General features: G+C 44.6%; 1 pseudogene; it reads left to right on the top strand.

The window, feature by feature from the left end:
- Positions 1-12333: 12333 nt before the first annotated feature.
- Positions 12334-12702, top strand: part of LOC131369921 (antigen WC1.1-like) — an 11410-nt pseudogene continuing 11041 nt past the window's right edge.

Genomic DNA, 12702 nt, shown 5'->3' with positions numbered 1-12702 from the left:
GAAAAGGTGTCCACTGTGGAGCAGTAGCCATCAGTGGAATTAATCATCACAGATGCCTCTCTCATGGTGTGGTGTCACAGAGCTACACAACAATCAGGTGGAGTTAAGAGCCATCCATCTGTCCACTAAAGCCTTAGGAGTTAAGACACAATCACATCCTGGCTGTTTATTACTGATATAAGTGATAACAGGAATTGACTAAAATCTCACTATTTGGTAATCAGTACCAACTTTCTGTGGTATAAATAAAAGAATAAAACAATTTGGGTCATCCAGTTATAGGAAAAATTGTCCACTGTATTTCTTTATCGGTTCATTAGATGGAAGATAATGATGATGTCATCACTATGGAACAGGATGTAGGAGAGACAAAGTGAGTGTCTTCTTGGTTATGTGGTTAATGTATGTAAATGCACAAGCAGTACAGTGAAAGCATGATTATATTATTTCTGATAATATAAATATCAGCTATATAAAACAACTTTAATCCTCTTTCTGTCATCTTCCAAGTGTGTCACTTCAACACCTGAAACTGTGTCCAACTACAATATACCCAGAATGCACTGTGGCCTACAAACATGACCAACCATGGACTACAACACAGAACACCGTCACATTCCTTGTTCTCCGTCTTAGCAAAAAGATTAGAGAGAGTTAATTCACACCTATTGGTTCTTAACCAGCTGTGCTCTTCTTTCATTACACTATCAGTCCTATAAATATTATCACTCAGCTTAAATATCACTCACATCTCACCTCAATAATCTCAGTGATTATTCATTATAGTCTAAATGACTTTAATCTTAGCTGAAACCTTTTGAAACAAAACTGACGTATAAGCAGCAGTATGTAGGAATGAACTCAGAGGAAACACTGAATGCTCGAATGAGTGGTAATGAAAAGTACAGTGTGTGTGTGTGTGTGTGTGTGTGGGAGAGAGAGAGAGAGAGAGGTTTATTAAGTGTTTAAAATCAGAAATCACATCTCACTGTGTTTATGACTACATTGTTTTCATCAGGGTGGAAATCACAGAGGGAGTTCTGACACTTGATCTTGCCTTGTACTTCATCCTCCAATTCATTCAGACCTCTCTCTCTCTCTCTCTCTCTCTCTCTCTCTCTCTCTCTCTCTCTCTGCGCATGCGCGGCGGAGAGGCGAGTGTGGCGTGTGGAGCGCGTGAGAGCGGTTGGCGTTTTGCCAATTTTTTCGGCACTAAAGTGCAATTCTTTTCCGTTTAAAATCTCGGAATATTAATATACTTATTGTGTGAGTGTGAGCGAGTGTGTGCGGACAATAGCTGTGTGTGTGAGTGTGTGCGCGCGTGTGTGTGTGCGTGCGTGTGTGTGTGCAGGTGTGTGTGAGTAGCGTGTCGGTGAAGCGTGGTTATGGCGGATCCGACCGCGAGGTTGTGTGAGAATTTGACTCGCCGGCACGGTGTCCGTGTTGTGTGTCCGGCACGGTGTCCGTGTTGTGTGTCCGGCGCGGTGTCCGTGTTGTGTGTCCGGTGAGTGTTGAAGAATGTTGTTTAGCAGTCGGTAACGTGGTGGGGCATGAGAACATTGTCTCTGCCTCCAGAATGAACAGTGCCATTGTGGTGTTTCTGAATAGTGTTGAAAAAGTCAGAAATCTGATTCAGAAAGGCATCATTGTTAATAATGAGCAAATACTGGTTTCTCCCCTCAGTTCCCCAGCTAAGAAAGTCTTGTTGTCCAACGTCCCTCCTTTTATTTCAGATGATGCTATCTGTAAAGAACTGTCTCGGTACGGGCGAATTGTCTCCCCATTAAGAGAATCCCTCTTGGCTGTAAGTCCCCACTGGTTAAACACTTGGTTTCTTTTAGAAGAATGGTCTTCATGGTTTTTAAAGAAGGTGTGGAAGAGCTGAATGCCGTTTTTAAATTCAGAGTTGAAGGCTTTGACTACAATCTGTTTGTTTCTTCTGATACAGATATTAAGTGCTTTAAATGTGGAAAAACTGGTCATCTTGCTCGGGCCTGCCCTGAGAGGCAGAGTGACCCCGGTGTTTCTGAGCGACCGGGGCAGGACGCAGCTCAGTCGGCTGGGGTCGTTCCCCCTGCAGCTACAGTTCGGCCGGCTGCTGAGGGCCCCGGAGCTGCTGCTGCATCAGACCCGAAAGAGAGTGAGCCCCAAGCCCAGCCTGCAACCCAGAAGCCCACTGGAGCTGCAACAGCCCCGGAAAAGCCATGCACGGCCGAACCGGCCGCGGAAGAGCCATGCTCAGCTCAACCGGACCGGGAGAAGCCGTGCTCCACTGAGAAGAGCTCAGTGGGTTCTGGAGCAGTGCTGGAGCTGCCTGCGCTGGCAGAGGCAGGCACGGAGGTGCAGAGCGAACGCCCGGAAACACCGGACACTACACCAGTGCAGGGGGACGGAGGAGACGTGGATATGGTGGATGAGCCCGTCTTTAAAGTGCCGAATAAAAGGAAAAAGCAAGGTAAGGGACGGGGAAAAAAGCAGGCAAAAAAGGACACAAAGGTGGGGGAACGAGAATCAGACAGTGATGACTGCATGTCAGACTCTGTTTTAATGTTCGATTCTCAGGAGGAACAGGTTAATATTGTGTACAGAGCTGATGATATTAAAGAGTTTTTAAGGAACACCAAATGGCAGAAAAATGTAGCATTGGAAGAGTTTTTCCCAGACCGTAAGCAGTTTATTCACGACGTTAAGTTCTTCAGAAGAGAAGGTGCGTTTATTGATGTTGAAATTTTCTGTCTGAAGAAACTGATCACAAGAGTGAATAAGGAAAACTCTGATGATGACTAGTGTGGTGTTTTTTTATGGTAGAGTGGTTTTTACTCTCTGTTTAATTTTATTTATTTTATTTATTTTTATGAAAGGAGTTAATATTGCGAGTTTAAATATTAATGGGGCAAGAGAGCAAATCAAGAGAGCTAAACTGTATGAAGTTTTAAAGCAGAAGCACATTGACGTTGCCATGCTGCAAGAAACCCACAGCGATACCAGCAATGCTGCTGATTGGGTGAAGGAGTGGGATGGGTTGGTGATTTTAAGTCATAACACAACGCTCAGTGGTGGAGTCGCCTTGCTCTTTGCTCGCAGTTTTATTCCTTGTTCTTATTCAGTTGAAGAATTTTTAAATGGGAGGCTTTTAAAAGTGAAAACTTTTTATGAGAATGAGGTTTTAGTTTTTATTTGTGTGTACACTCCCACCAGTGCAGTGGAGAGGATGATGTTTTTAGATACTCTGAACAATGTCATTGCTGACTGCAACACTGCAGAAATTTTAATTCTGGGTGGTGATTTTAACTGTACTACAGATATTTTAGACCGGAACCACACAGAACCTCACATGGCTTCCCGTAAGCGTCTGTGGGAGATGGTGGAGGCCCACGAGTTGAGCGACATATGGAGAGCTTTTCATAAGAACAAGAGACAGTACACGTGGGCCCATGCCATAGATAACACACTCTCCCTGGTGAGATTAGATCGTTTTTATGGTTTTAAGCATCAGCTGATGTTTTTTACAGTGTTTTATTGTTCCAGTAGGTATCTCTGACCACAGTATGGTCCAGTGTACTATTACCAAAGAGAAGGTTAAACCTAGGAGTGCCTACTGGCATTTTAACACTGCTCTTTTAGAAGACGCTAATTTCAGGGAGTCTTTTATTTTTTTATGGAGTTGTTTTAAACATGAGAAGGCAGCTTTTAGTTCACTTCAGCTGTGGTGGGATGTGACAAAAGCACAAGTCAAAGTATTTTGTCAACAGTACACTCTCAATGTGACAAGAGACATTGTTAGATCTCTGAAAGCTCTGGAGATAGAAATAGTGGAGCTCCAGCGTTTGGAGGCCACTGGAAATCGAGGGCATATTGAAGCCCTCAAACGTAAAAAATCCAAAATGAACGACCTGTTAGACATTACAGCACAGGGGGCGCTGGTCCGCTCACGCTTTAAAAGCGCTGCTGAGATGGATGCTCCTTCAAAGTTCTTTTTCAGTTTAGAGCAGAAGAATGGACAGAAAAGATTTATACATGCTGTGAGAACAGAATCAGGGGATCTCGTATCTGAGCCCACTGAAATTCGCCAGCAGACAGTAAGCTTCTACTCGAAGCTGTACAGCAGTGAGTGGTCAGGGGCAAGCGGTGGAGGACAGCTTCCTCATGGACCTGCCAAAGCTCTCTGAGCGAGCGGCGAGAGAGCTAGACAGGGAGCTGATGCTGGAGGAGGTTCATGAGGCTCTCCAGGGGATGGAGAATGGACGGGCGTCAGGTATAGACGGTCTCCCTGTTGAGTTCTACAAGGCATTCTGGGCCGTCATAGGGCAGGACGTGCTGGATGTCCTACGGGACAGCGTACGGAGAGGTGAACTCCCGTTGAGCTGCAGGAGGGCCGTCCTGACCCTGCTACCGAAGAAGGGAGACCTGACCCACCTGAAAAACTGGTGCCCGGTCTCACTACTGTGCACTGACTGCAAGCTGCTCTCAAAAGCATTAGCCTCGAGACTGACTAAGGTAATGGAGCAGCTCATTCACCAGGACCAGACGTACTGTGTGCCTGATAGGTCCATATTCGATAATGTGTATCTAATTCATGACATTTTGGACGTCTCCAGGCTATTGGGCTTAAAGACTGGTCTGATTTCTCTAGATCAGGAAAAGGCTTTTGACCGGGTTGAACATGAATATTTGTGGAAGGTGCTGGAAGCCTTCGGGTTCAACCCAGGTTTTATAGCCATGATCAAGGTGTTGTACAGTAACATTGAGAGTGTACTGAAGGTTAACGGTGGTTTATGTGCTCCTTTTAGAGTGTACAGAGGGATCAGGCAGGGCTGTTCCCTCTCTGGAATGTTGTACTCTCTAGCTATTGAACCTCTTAGTTAAGCAGTAATCTCTCTGGTTTTAATATGCCACATGCTAATGACTCAATATGTTTATCAGCTTATGCAGATGATCTGGTAGTGATGATAAACACACAAAATGATGTCAATGTTTTAACTGATATCTTAAATGACTTTCAAATTTTATCCTCCGCCAAGGTTAACTGGTCTAAAAGTGAAGCCATTTTAGTTGGGGAGTGGGAAGGTGGGCAACCGTCACTACCAGGAGGCTTAGCGTGGAAAAGAGGTGGTTTTAAATACTTGGGTGTCTACCTGGGGAACAATGAGTTTTTAAGTAAAAACTGGGAAGGTTCTGTAGAGCACGTGAAGGGCAGACTGAGCAGGTGGAAGCGGCTGGTTCCAAAGATGTCCTACAGGGGGAGAACGCTGGTCATCAACAACCTCGCCGCGTCATCCCTCTGGCACAAGCTGGCATGCGTGGATCCGCCGCCGAACCTGCTGGCAAACATCCAGGCCCTGCTGGTGGACTTCTTCTGGGACGGTCTACACTGGATTCCACAGAGTGTGCTTCATCTGCCGAAGGAGGAAGGAGGACAGAGGACAGGGCTGGTCCAGCTCTCCAGCAGCGCCGCAGCCTTCCCCCTCCAGTTCATCCAGAGACTCCTCACTGGACCCGGAGACTTAGTATGGAGAGCAGCAGCCAGTGGACTACTACGCATAGTTCAAGGACTGGGGCTGGACAGAGCGTTGTTTTTAATGGACACAAAAATGCTGGACATTTCTGGACTACCAGCCTTTTACCGTGGTATTTTTTAAAATTTGGAACTGTTGTAAGAAACAAAACAAGGGCTGTAGAACACTACACTGGCTGCTGGAGGAACCTCTGGTGTAAGGCGGGAGACTGGACATCCTCCAGTGTGACCGTCCCTGCACTGTCCAGAACTCTCATCTCCTCAGGGATTATAACGCTCCGGGAGCTTGTGAACATCGCGGGGTCGGACTTGTCGAGGGCAGAGGACCTGGCAGCGCGTATGGGACTGCGGTCCCTGTGTGTTGTCAATCAGCTCCTACACCGCTGGAAATCTGCATTGACATCAGAGGAGCGTGTTCAGCTGATGGACTATTCACACACAGAGACTGGTCCTACAGAGGACGAACCCTTTCCCCAGCTGAACATCTCTCCTGACCTCGACGGGTGTGCAGGCCCCCTCCTGGAGTGCCGGGGTGAAGGGGAGACTTTGGGTCAGTGTCGGGGAAGCTGCTCTACAGAGCGTGTGTAAAGGTTTGAAATAAGAAGAAGCTGAGTGGGAGGGTGGACACCCCATGGAGAAGTGTACATGGTTTTAATGATGATTTTAAACCAGAGTGGACGCACTGTATAAACCACCGTTAACTAAAAAAGCTGCCGACCTCCAATGGAGGATTTTACACTGTATTATCTCTGTGAACTCTTTTATTTCTGTTTTAAATCCTGATATTGCACATGATTGTCCTTTTTGTTCACAGAGAGAAACAGTTTTTCATGCTTTTATTCACTGCTCCAGATTACTTCCACTGTTTGTGTTTTTACGGAGCATTTTAAGGTCTTTTAATGTTGTTTTTTACTTTTCAGTGTTTTATTTTTGGTTTTAAGTACGTCAGAAAACACCGGTTCAGGTGCCAACTGATCAATTTTATATTTGGTCAGGCCAAAATGGCAATATACCTGAGCCGGAAAAACCAAATTGCACAAAGCACTGACTGTGACGCCATAAAAATTCTGAAAAGGCTGATCAAATCGCGAATTTCAATTGATTTTAATTTTTATAAAAGTATGAATGACTTGGATGTGTTTAAATGTGTGTGGTGTTGTGATAATGTGTTCTGTTGCAGAAAGGAAACTTAACTTTGCAGCAGAACTAAACTAATCACTCATATTTAAAATAATTTATTGACATTTATTTTAATACGTATTTATTTATTTACTTATTTATTAAGTCACTGTGACTTTTATATGTGACTTGTGTAAATAAAGATGCGTAAAAAGTCAAAAAAAGTCTCTCTCTCTCTCTCTCTCTCTGTGTCTCTCTCTCTCTCTCTCTCTCTCTCTGTCTCTCTCTCTCTTTGTCTCTCTCTCTCTCTCTCTCTCTCTCTCTGTGTCCCTCTCTCTCTCTCTCTCTCTCTCTCTCTCTCTCTCTGTGTCTCTCTCTCTCTCTCTGTCTCTGTCTCTCTCTGTCTCTGTCTGTCTCTGTCTCTCTCTCTCTCTCTCTCTCTCTCTCTCTCTCTGTGTCTCTCTCTCTGTCTCTCTCTCTCTCTGTGTCTCTCTCTCTCTCTCTCTCTCTCTCTCTCTCTGTGTCTCTCTCTCTCTCTCTCTCTCTCTCTCTCTCTCTGTGTCTCTCTCTCTCTCTCTCTCTCTCTCTCTCTGTGTCTCTCTCTCTCTCTCTGTCTCTCTCTCTCTCTCTCTCCCACTCACTGTACCTTTCATAAGAATTCTTTACTTCCTGAAGGAGGACCCTCTCTAATGAGAAAAGACATAAAATGTAAAAGGTGTTCCCCCAGTAGTTCTTTGGGTACGTAGGGATTTTTAACTTCTGTAAGGGTTCTCCTTGGTTAAACACTCTCTTGTAGGGTTCTACACAGAACCTCTAAGGTGAATTCTCACAGCAACAAGCCAATAAATCTAATAATTCTACATCTATTCTCAGATCACAAGACCCTTCAGCGGATAGTGAGGACCCCACACACCCCTCACACACACTCTTACAAACCACACACACCCATCACACACACTCTTACACACCACACACACCCCTCACACACACTCTTACACACCACACACACCCCTCACACACACTCTTACACACCACACACACCCATCACACACACTCTTACACACCCTACACACACCCTCACACACACTCTTACACACCCTACACACCCCTCACACACACTCTTACACACCCCACACACCTCACACACACTCTTACACACCCACACCCCACACACCCTCAAACACACTCTTTCACACCCCACACGCCCCTCACACACACTCTTACACACCCCACACACACCTCACACACAATCTTACACACCACACACACCCCTCACACACACTCTTACACACACCCCACACACCCCTCACACACACTCTTACACACCCCCACAACCCCTCACACCCCACACACTCTTACACACACCCCACACACCCCTCACACACACTCTTACACACCCCTCACACCCCTCACACACACTCTTTCACACCCACACACACACACACCCCTCACACCCTCACACACTCTTACACACCCCACACACCCCTCACACACACTCTTACACACCCCACACACCCCTCACACACACTCTTACACACCCTACACACCCTCACACACACTCTTACACACCCCCACACACCCTCACACACACTCTTACACACTCTATACACACTCCACACACTCTTACACACCCCACACACACACTCTTACACACCCCACACACCCCTCACACACACTCTTAAACACCCCACACACACACTCTTACACACCCCACACACCCCTCACACACACTCTTACACACCCTACACACCCTCACACACACTCTTACACACCCCACACACACACTCTACACACCCCACACACCCCTCACACACCCCACACACCCCCTCACACACACTCTACACACCCTACACACCCCTCACACACACTCTTACACACCCCACACACCCCTCACACACACTCTTACACACCCTACACACCCCTCACACACACTCTTACACACCCCACACACCCCTCACACACACTCTTACACACCCTACACACCCCACACACCCCTCACACACACTCTTCACCCTCCTGCCATCTGGAAAGAGGTACTGGAGCATTCGGGCCTCACAACCACAGTGTGTAACTGTTTCTTTCCTCAAGCCATCAGGCTCCTCAACACCCAGGATTGAACTGTAAAAAACTCTCTCTCTCTCTCTCTCTCTCTCTCTCTCTGTCTCTCTCTCTCTCTCTCTCTCTGTCTCTCTCTCTCTCTCTGGGTGTCTCTCTCTCTCTCTCTCTCTCTGTCTCTCTCTCTCTCTCTCTCCCACTCACTGTACCTTTCATAAGAATTCTTTACTTCCTGAATGAGGACCCTCTCTAATGAGGGAAGACTTTCTCATATTGGTTCATATAAGGTGTTCCCTCAGTAGTTCTTTGGGTACAGTAGGATTTTACTTCCTGTAAGGGTTCTCCTTGGTTAAACACTCTCTTGTAGGGTTCTACACAGAACCTCTAAGGTGAATTCTCACAGCAACAAGCCAATAAATCTAATAATTCTACATCCTATTCTCAGATCACAAGACCCTTCAGCGGATAGTGAGGACCCCACACACCCCTCACACACAATCTTACACACCCCACACACCCCTCACACACACTCTTACACACCCCACACACCCCTCACACACACTCTTACACACCCCACACACCCCTCACACACACTCTTACACACACCCCACACACCCCTCACACACACTCTTACACACCCCTCACACACACTCTTACACACCCCACACACCCCTCACACACACTCTTACACACCCCACACACCCCTCACACACACTCTTACACACCCCACACACACACACACACACACACACACACACACACACACACACTCTTACACACACCACACACCCCTCACACACACTCTTACACACCCTACACACCCCTCACACACACTCTTACACACCCCACACACCCCTCACACACAATCTTACACACCCCACACACCCCTCACACCCCTCACACACACTCTTCACCCTCCTGCCATCTGGAAAGAGGTACTGGAGCATTCGGGCCTCACAACCACAGTGTGTAACTGTTTCTTTCCTCAAGCCATCAGGCTCCTCAACACCCAGGACTGAACTGTAAAAAACTCTCTCTCTCTCTCACACACACACACACACACACACTCTCTCTTTCACCTGTGTGGACACACACACACTTATGTAGCTTATATTGTTCAGTACTTATTGCACTACCTCAAACCCTGTTATTATTTCATTACTTTGCTATGTTATGTTTATGTTTATGCCCATTTCTATTTCCACTTCCTCAACCGCTGCTACTCTGTACATCATTTCATTTTTATTCTATTTTATTTTTTACATTTCACTACACATGTTCTTTATCTTTCGGTGCTGTGTCCTGTGTTTTTGTGTTGTCTTTTTGTACCTACTGTTTCTGCACTGTCTTGTGTTTGTTCTGTTTGCACCTAGTTGCACTCTGCACTTTATGTGTCTAGGACAAAACTTCTGTCCTCGCTCTGTGTTGTTTTTTCCTATTTGATCTTTATGTTGTATGTTTCTGTAGCACCAGGTCCTGGAGAAATGTTTCATTTCACTATGTACTCAAGGCCAGATATATGTGGCTGAAATGACAATAAAGCTTCTTCAATCTTGAATCTTGAATTTGTGTATTGGTTTATTCAGGCCTGCTGTCATATTCCAAAAATTCTTTCCAGAAATTCCGTTCCATACTTCCTGTCATGTTTGAAATGAGTTTTTCACCAAGTTCCCAATGGTTTTGGATCGTTACGGTTCCTTAAGCAGTTCTATTTGGAGCTCTTCCTGAAAGAAAACACTGAGGTGATGAGGTTAAATTAGAAACCTTAAGGTGTTTACAGAGAGAGAAGCTGAAAACAAATGAATGCAATCATGATATTTATTAGGATCAGTGGATTAAAATATAGGATAAAGGGATTAGGTGAGAAATATAGAATTCATTCTCTTCACACTCCATCACAGAAGTTGTGCTCCATACTCCAATCCAGTAGGTGGCGGAATTTACACCTTAAAGCTGGCTTACCAACCGCCATTTAAACAACAGAACAGAACTCTCCATCACAGTAGGTGGCGGTATGAAGCTATGAAGTTGGTTCAAACCCTCCATGAAACCAGAAGAAGAAGAACAGCTGTAAAGTTTATGTGACCATATCAGCGGTCAGGAACTTATAAAAATGGGAACAAACTGTGAGAAAGTCACTTCCCAAGACTCTGATATCATTCCTGCTGAGTTAATCAGAGCACCGACAGCTCCGTGGATCACCACGCCGGCAGGGAGGCGGAGAAGGCGGTGTAGGGAGAGGAAACAAGAGAGAGGCTGATGTTCTAGGATACAGACCAGGATAAGGAGCAACCTGAACAAACCCTCTCTGTCTGCATCTTCCTGATAATGTACGGTCACCTGCACACAAAATGGAGGATATTTTATTGAGCTTATTTATATTATGATCCCGACACGGATATTGAGTTATCAGTCACTCAGATCACCATGACGACCGAACAAGGGACTCCTGGAAGAAGATAGGGGCGCTCTCTGTGTTTACATTCACAATGACTGGTGCACTAATGCCACAGTGTGTTTGTGTTTTTATTTATGGCTTTATATTTTATGGGTTTTTCCTGTGAATTTCTTGTTTGTGTATTTTATCACTTCTATAATTTCTCATAATTGTTATATTTAGCAGTTTATCAGTAATAATAATAATAATAATAATAATAATAATAATAATAATAATAATAATAATAATAATAATCCAGCAGCATCCTAACAGCGCCCTCAGCAGGTCAGTTAAGAGAATAAACACATTTCATGAAACAGAAATCTCACTTTGGAAATGCTTTACTGCCATCTAGTGGATGGAAAGTTTTAATGTTCTTAATCAACAATAATAATCCATTTTTACAATTATTATTGTTTATAATCCTGAAAACCAGAGTAAATGTGTGTATTTAATAATAAATATCTAATTACAAGTGAAATGGTAAAAATTCTTGAATATAGTCAGAATTTGTAAAATGTCAAAAATTTAAATTATTAGTGAAAACATTTTTGAACATTAATTTAAAAAAAAAGTCTAACAATGGATTAAATCATGTTATAATGTTGTATTGATTAATATATGGTACGTGTGTGTGTCTGTGTGTGTGTGTGTGAGTGTGTGTGTGTGTGTGTGTGTGAGTGTGTGTGTGTGTGTGTGTGTGTGTGTGTAGAAGGGATGTTTAGCTGATGTAGTTACAGTGTGGTTTATCAGTGTGTGTATCTGCTCTGTGCAGCTGTCAGGCATTAATGCTGTACGACAGCCGAGTGTTTCCTCTCTCTGAAATCAGTGTGTGATGTGATCAACTCTCATCACTCACACACCTCAGAGACAGGAGGCGGAGCTCTGTTCATCAGTCACACAACTCAGAGACAGGAGGCGGAGCTCTGTTCATCAGTCACACACCTCAGAGACAGGAGGCGGAGCTCTGTTCATCAGCACTGACGTTATTTTGATATATATGGAGAAAGTGAAAGATGCCTCGTCTGATTTGTTATTGAGGCTGTGTGATGATTTCCTCTCATCTTTCTAATAAGGTAACAGTGAGTGTGATTGGCTGTCTCTCTCTCTCTGTCTGTCTCTCTGTAGGGGCTGAGTGAGGAGATACACTTCTCTCAGTCTCTCTGGGTGAGTGGAGGTGAACACATCGTGTACAGTGAGGAGGGAGATGGAAATCTGTCTGACTTTTATTCTTCTCTCATCCACACTCACACTCACAGCAGCTGGTAAGTTCACACTGATTATTCACACCAAAACATCACACACTTCTCACTTTAACAGTAGGGATGAGTTTTAATCAGGAAATGTCAGAAATTTTCCTGGACTGATTGTAACTTTATAAACAGTGAAAGTGTTTGATTTTTATAGAAAAAATCTATTTTAGATTTTTAGATTTAAAAAGATTTAAGATTTAAAAAGCTGTACATGAGCGTACACACATCATCCTCAGGGTTTGTTCTGAGGCGTCACTTATACAATCAGCTCCAGATTAATGTTTAGAGTTTAGACATGATTTATTGTGAGGAAAAAATAACTT

This window comes from Hemibagrus wyckioides, linkage group LG19 (assembly GCF_019097595.1).
Source record: "Hemibagrus wyckioides isolate EC202008001 linkage group LG19, SWU_Hwy_1.0, whole genome shotgun sequence".
Taxonomy (NCBI): Eukaryota; Metazoa; Chordata; class Actinopteri; order Siluriformes; family Bagridae; genus Hemibagrus; species Hemibagrus wyckioides.
Note: the sequence above shows the minus strand (reverse complement) of the source record. Positions and strands in the feature narration are given on the sequence as shown.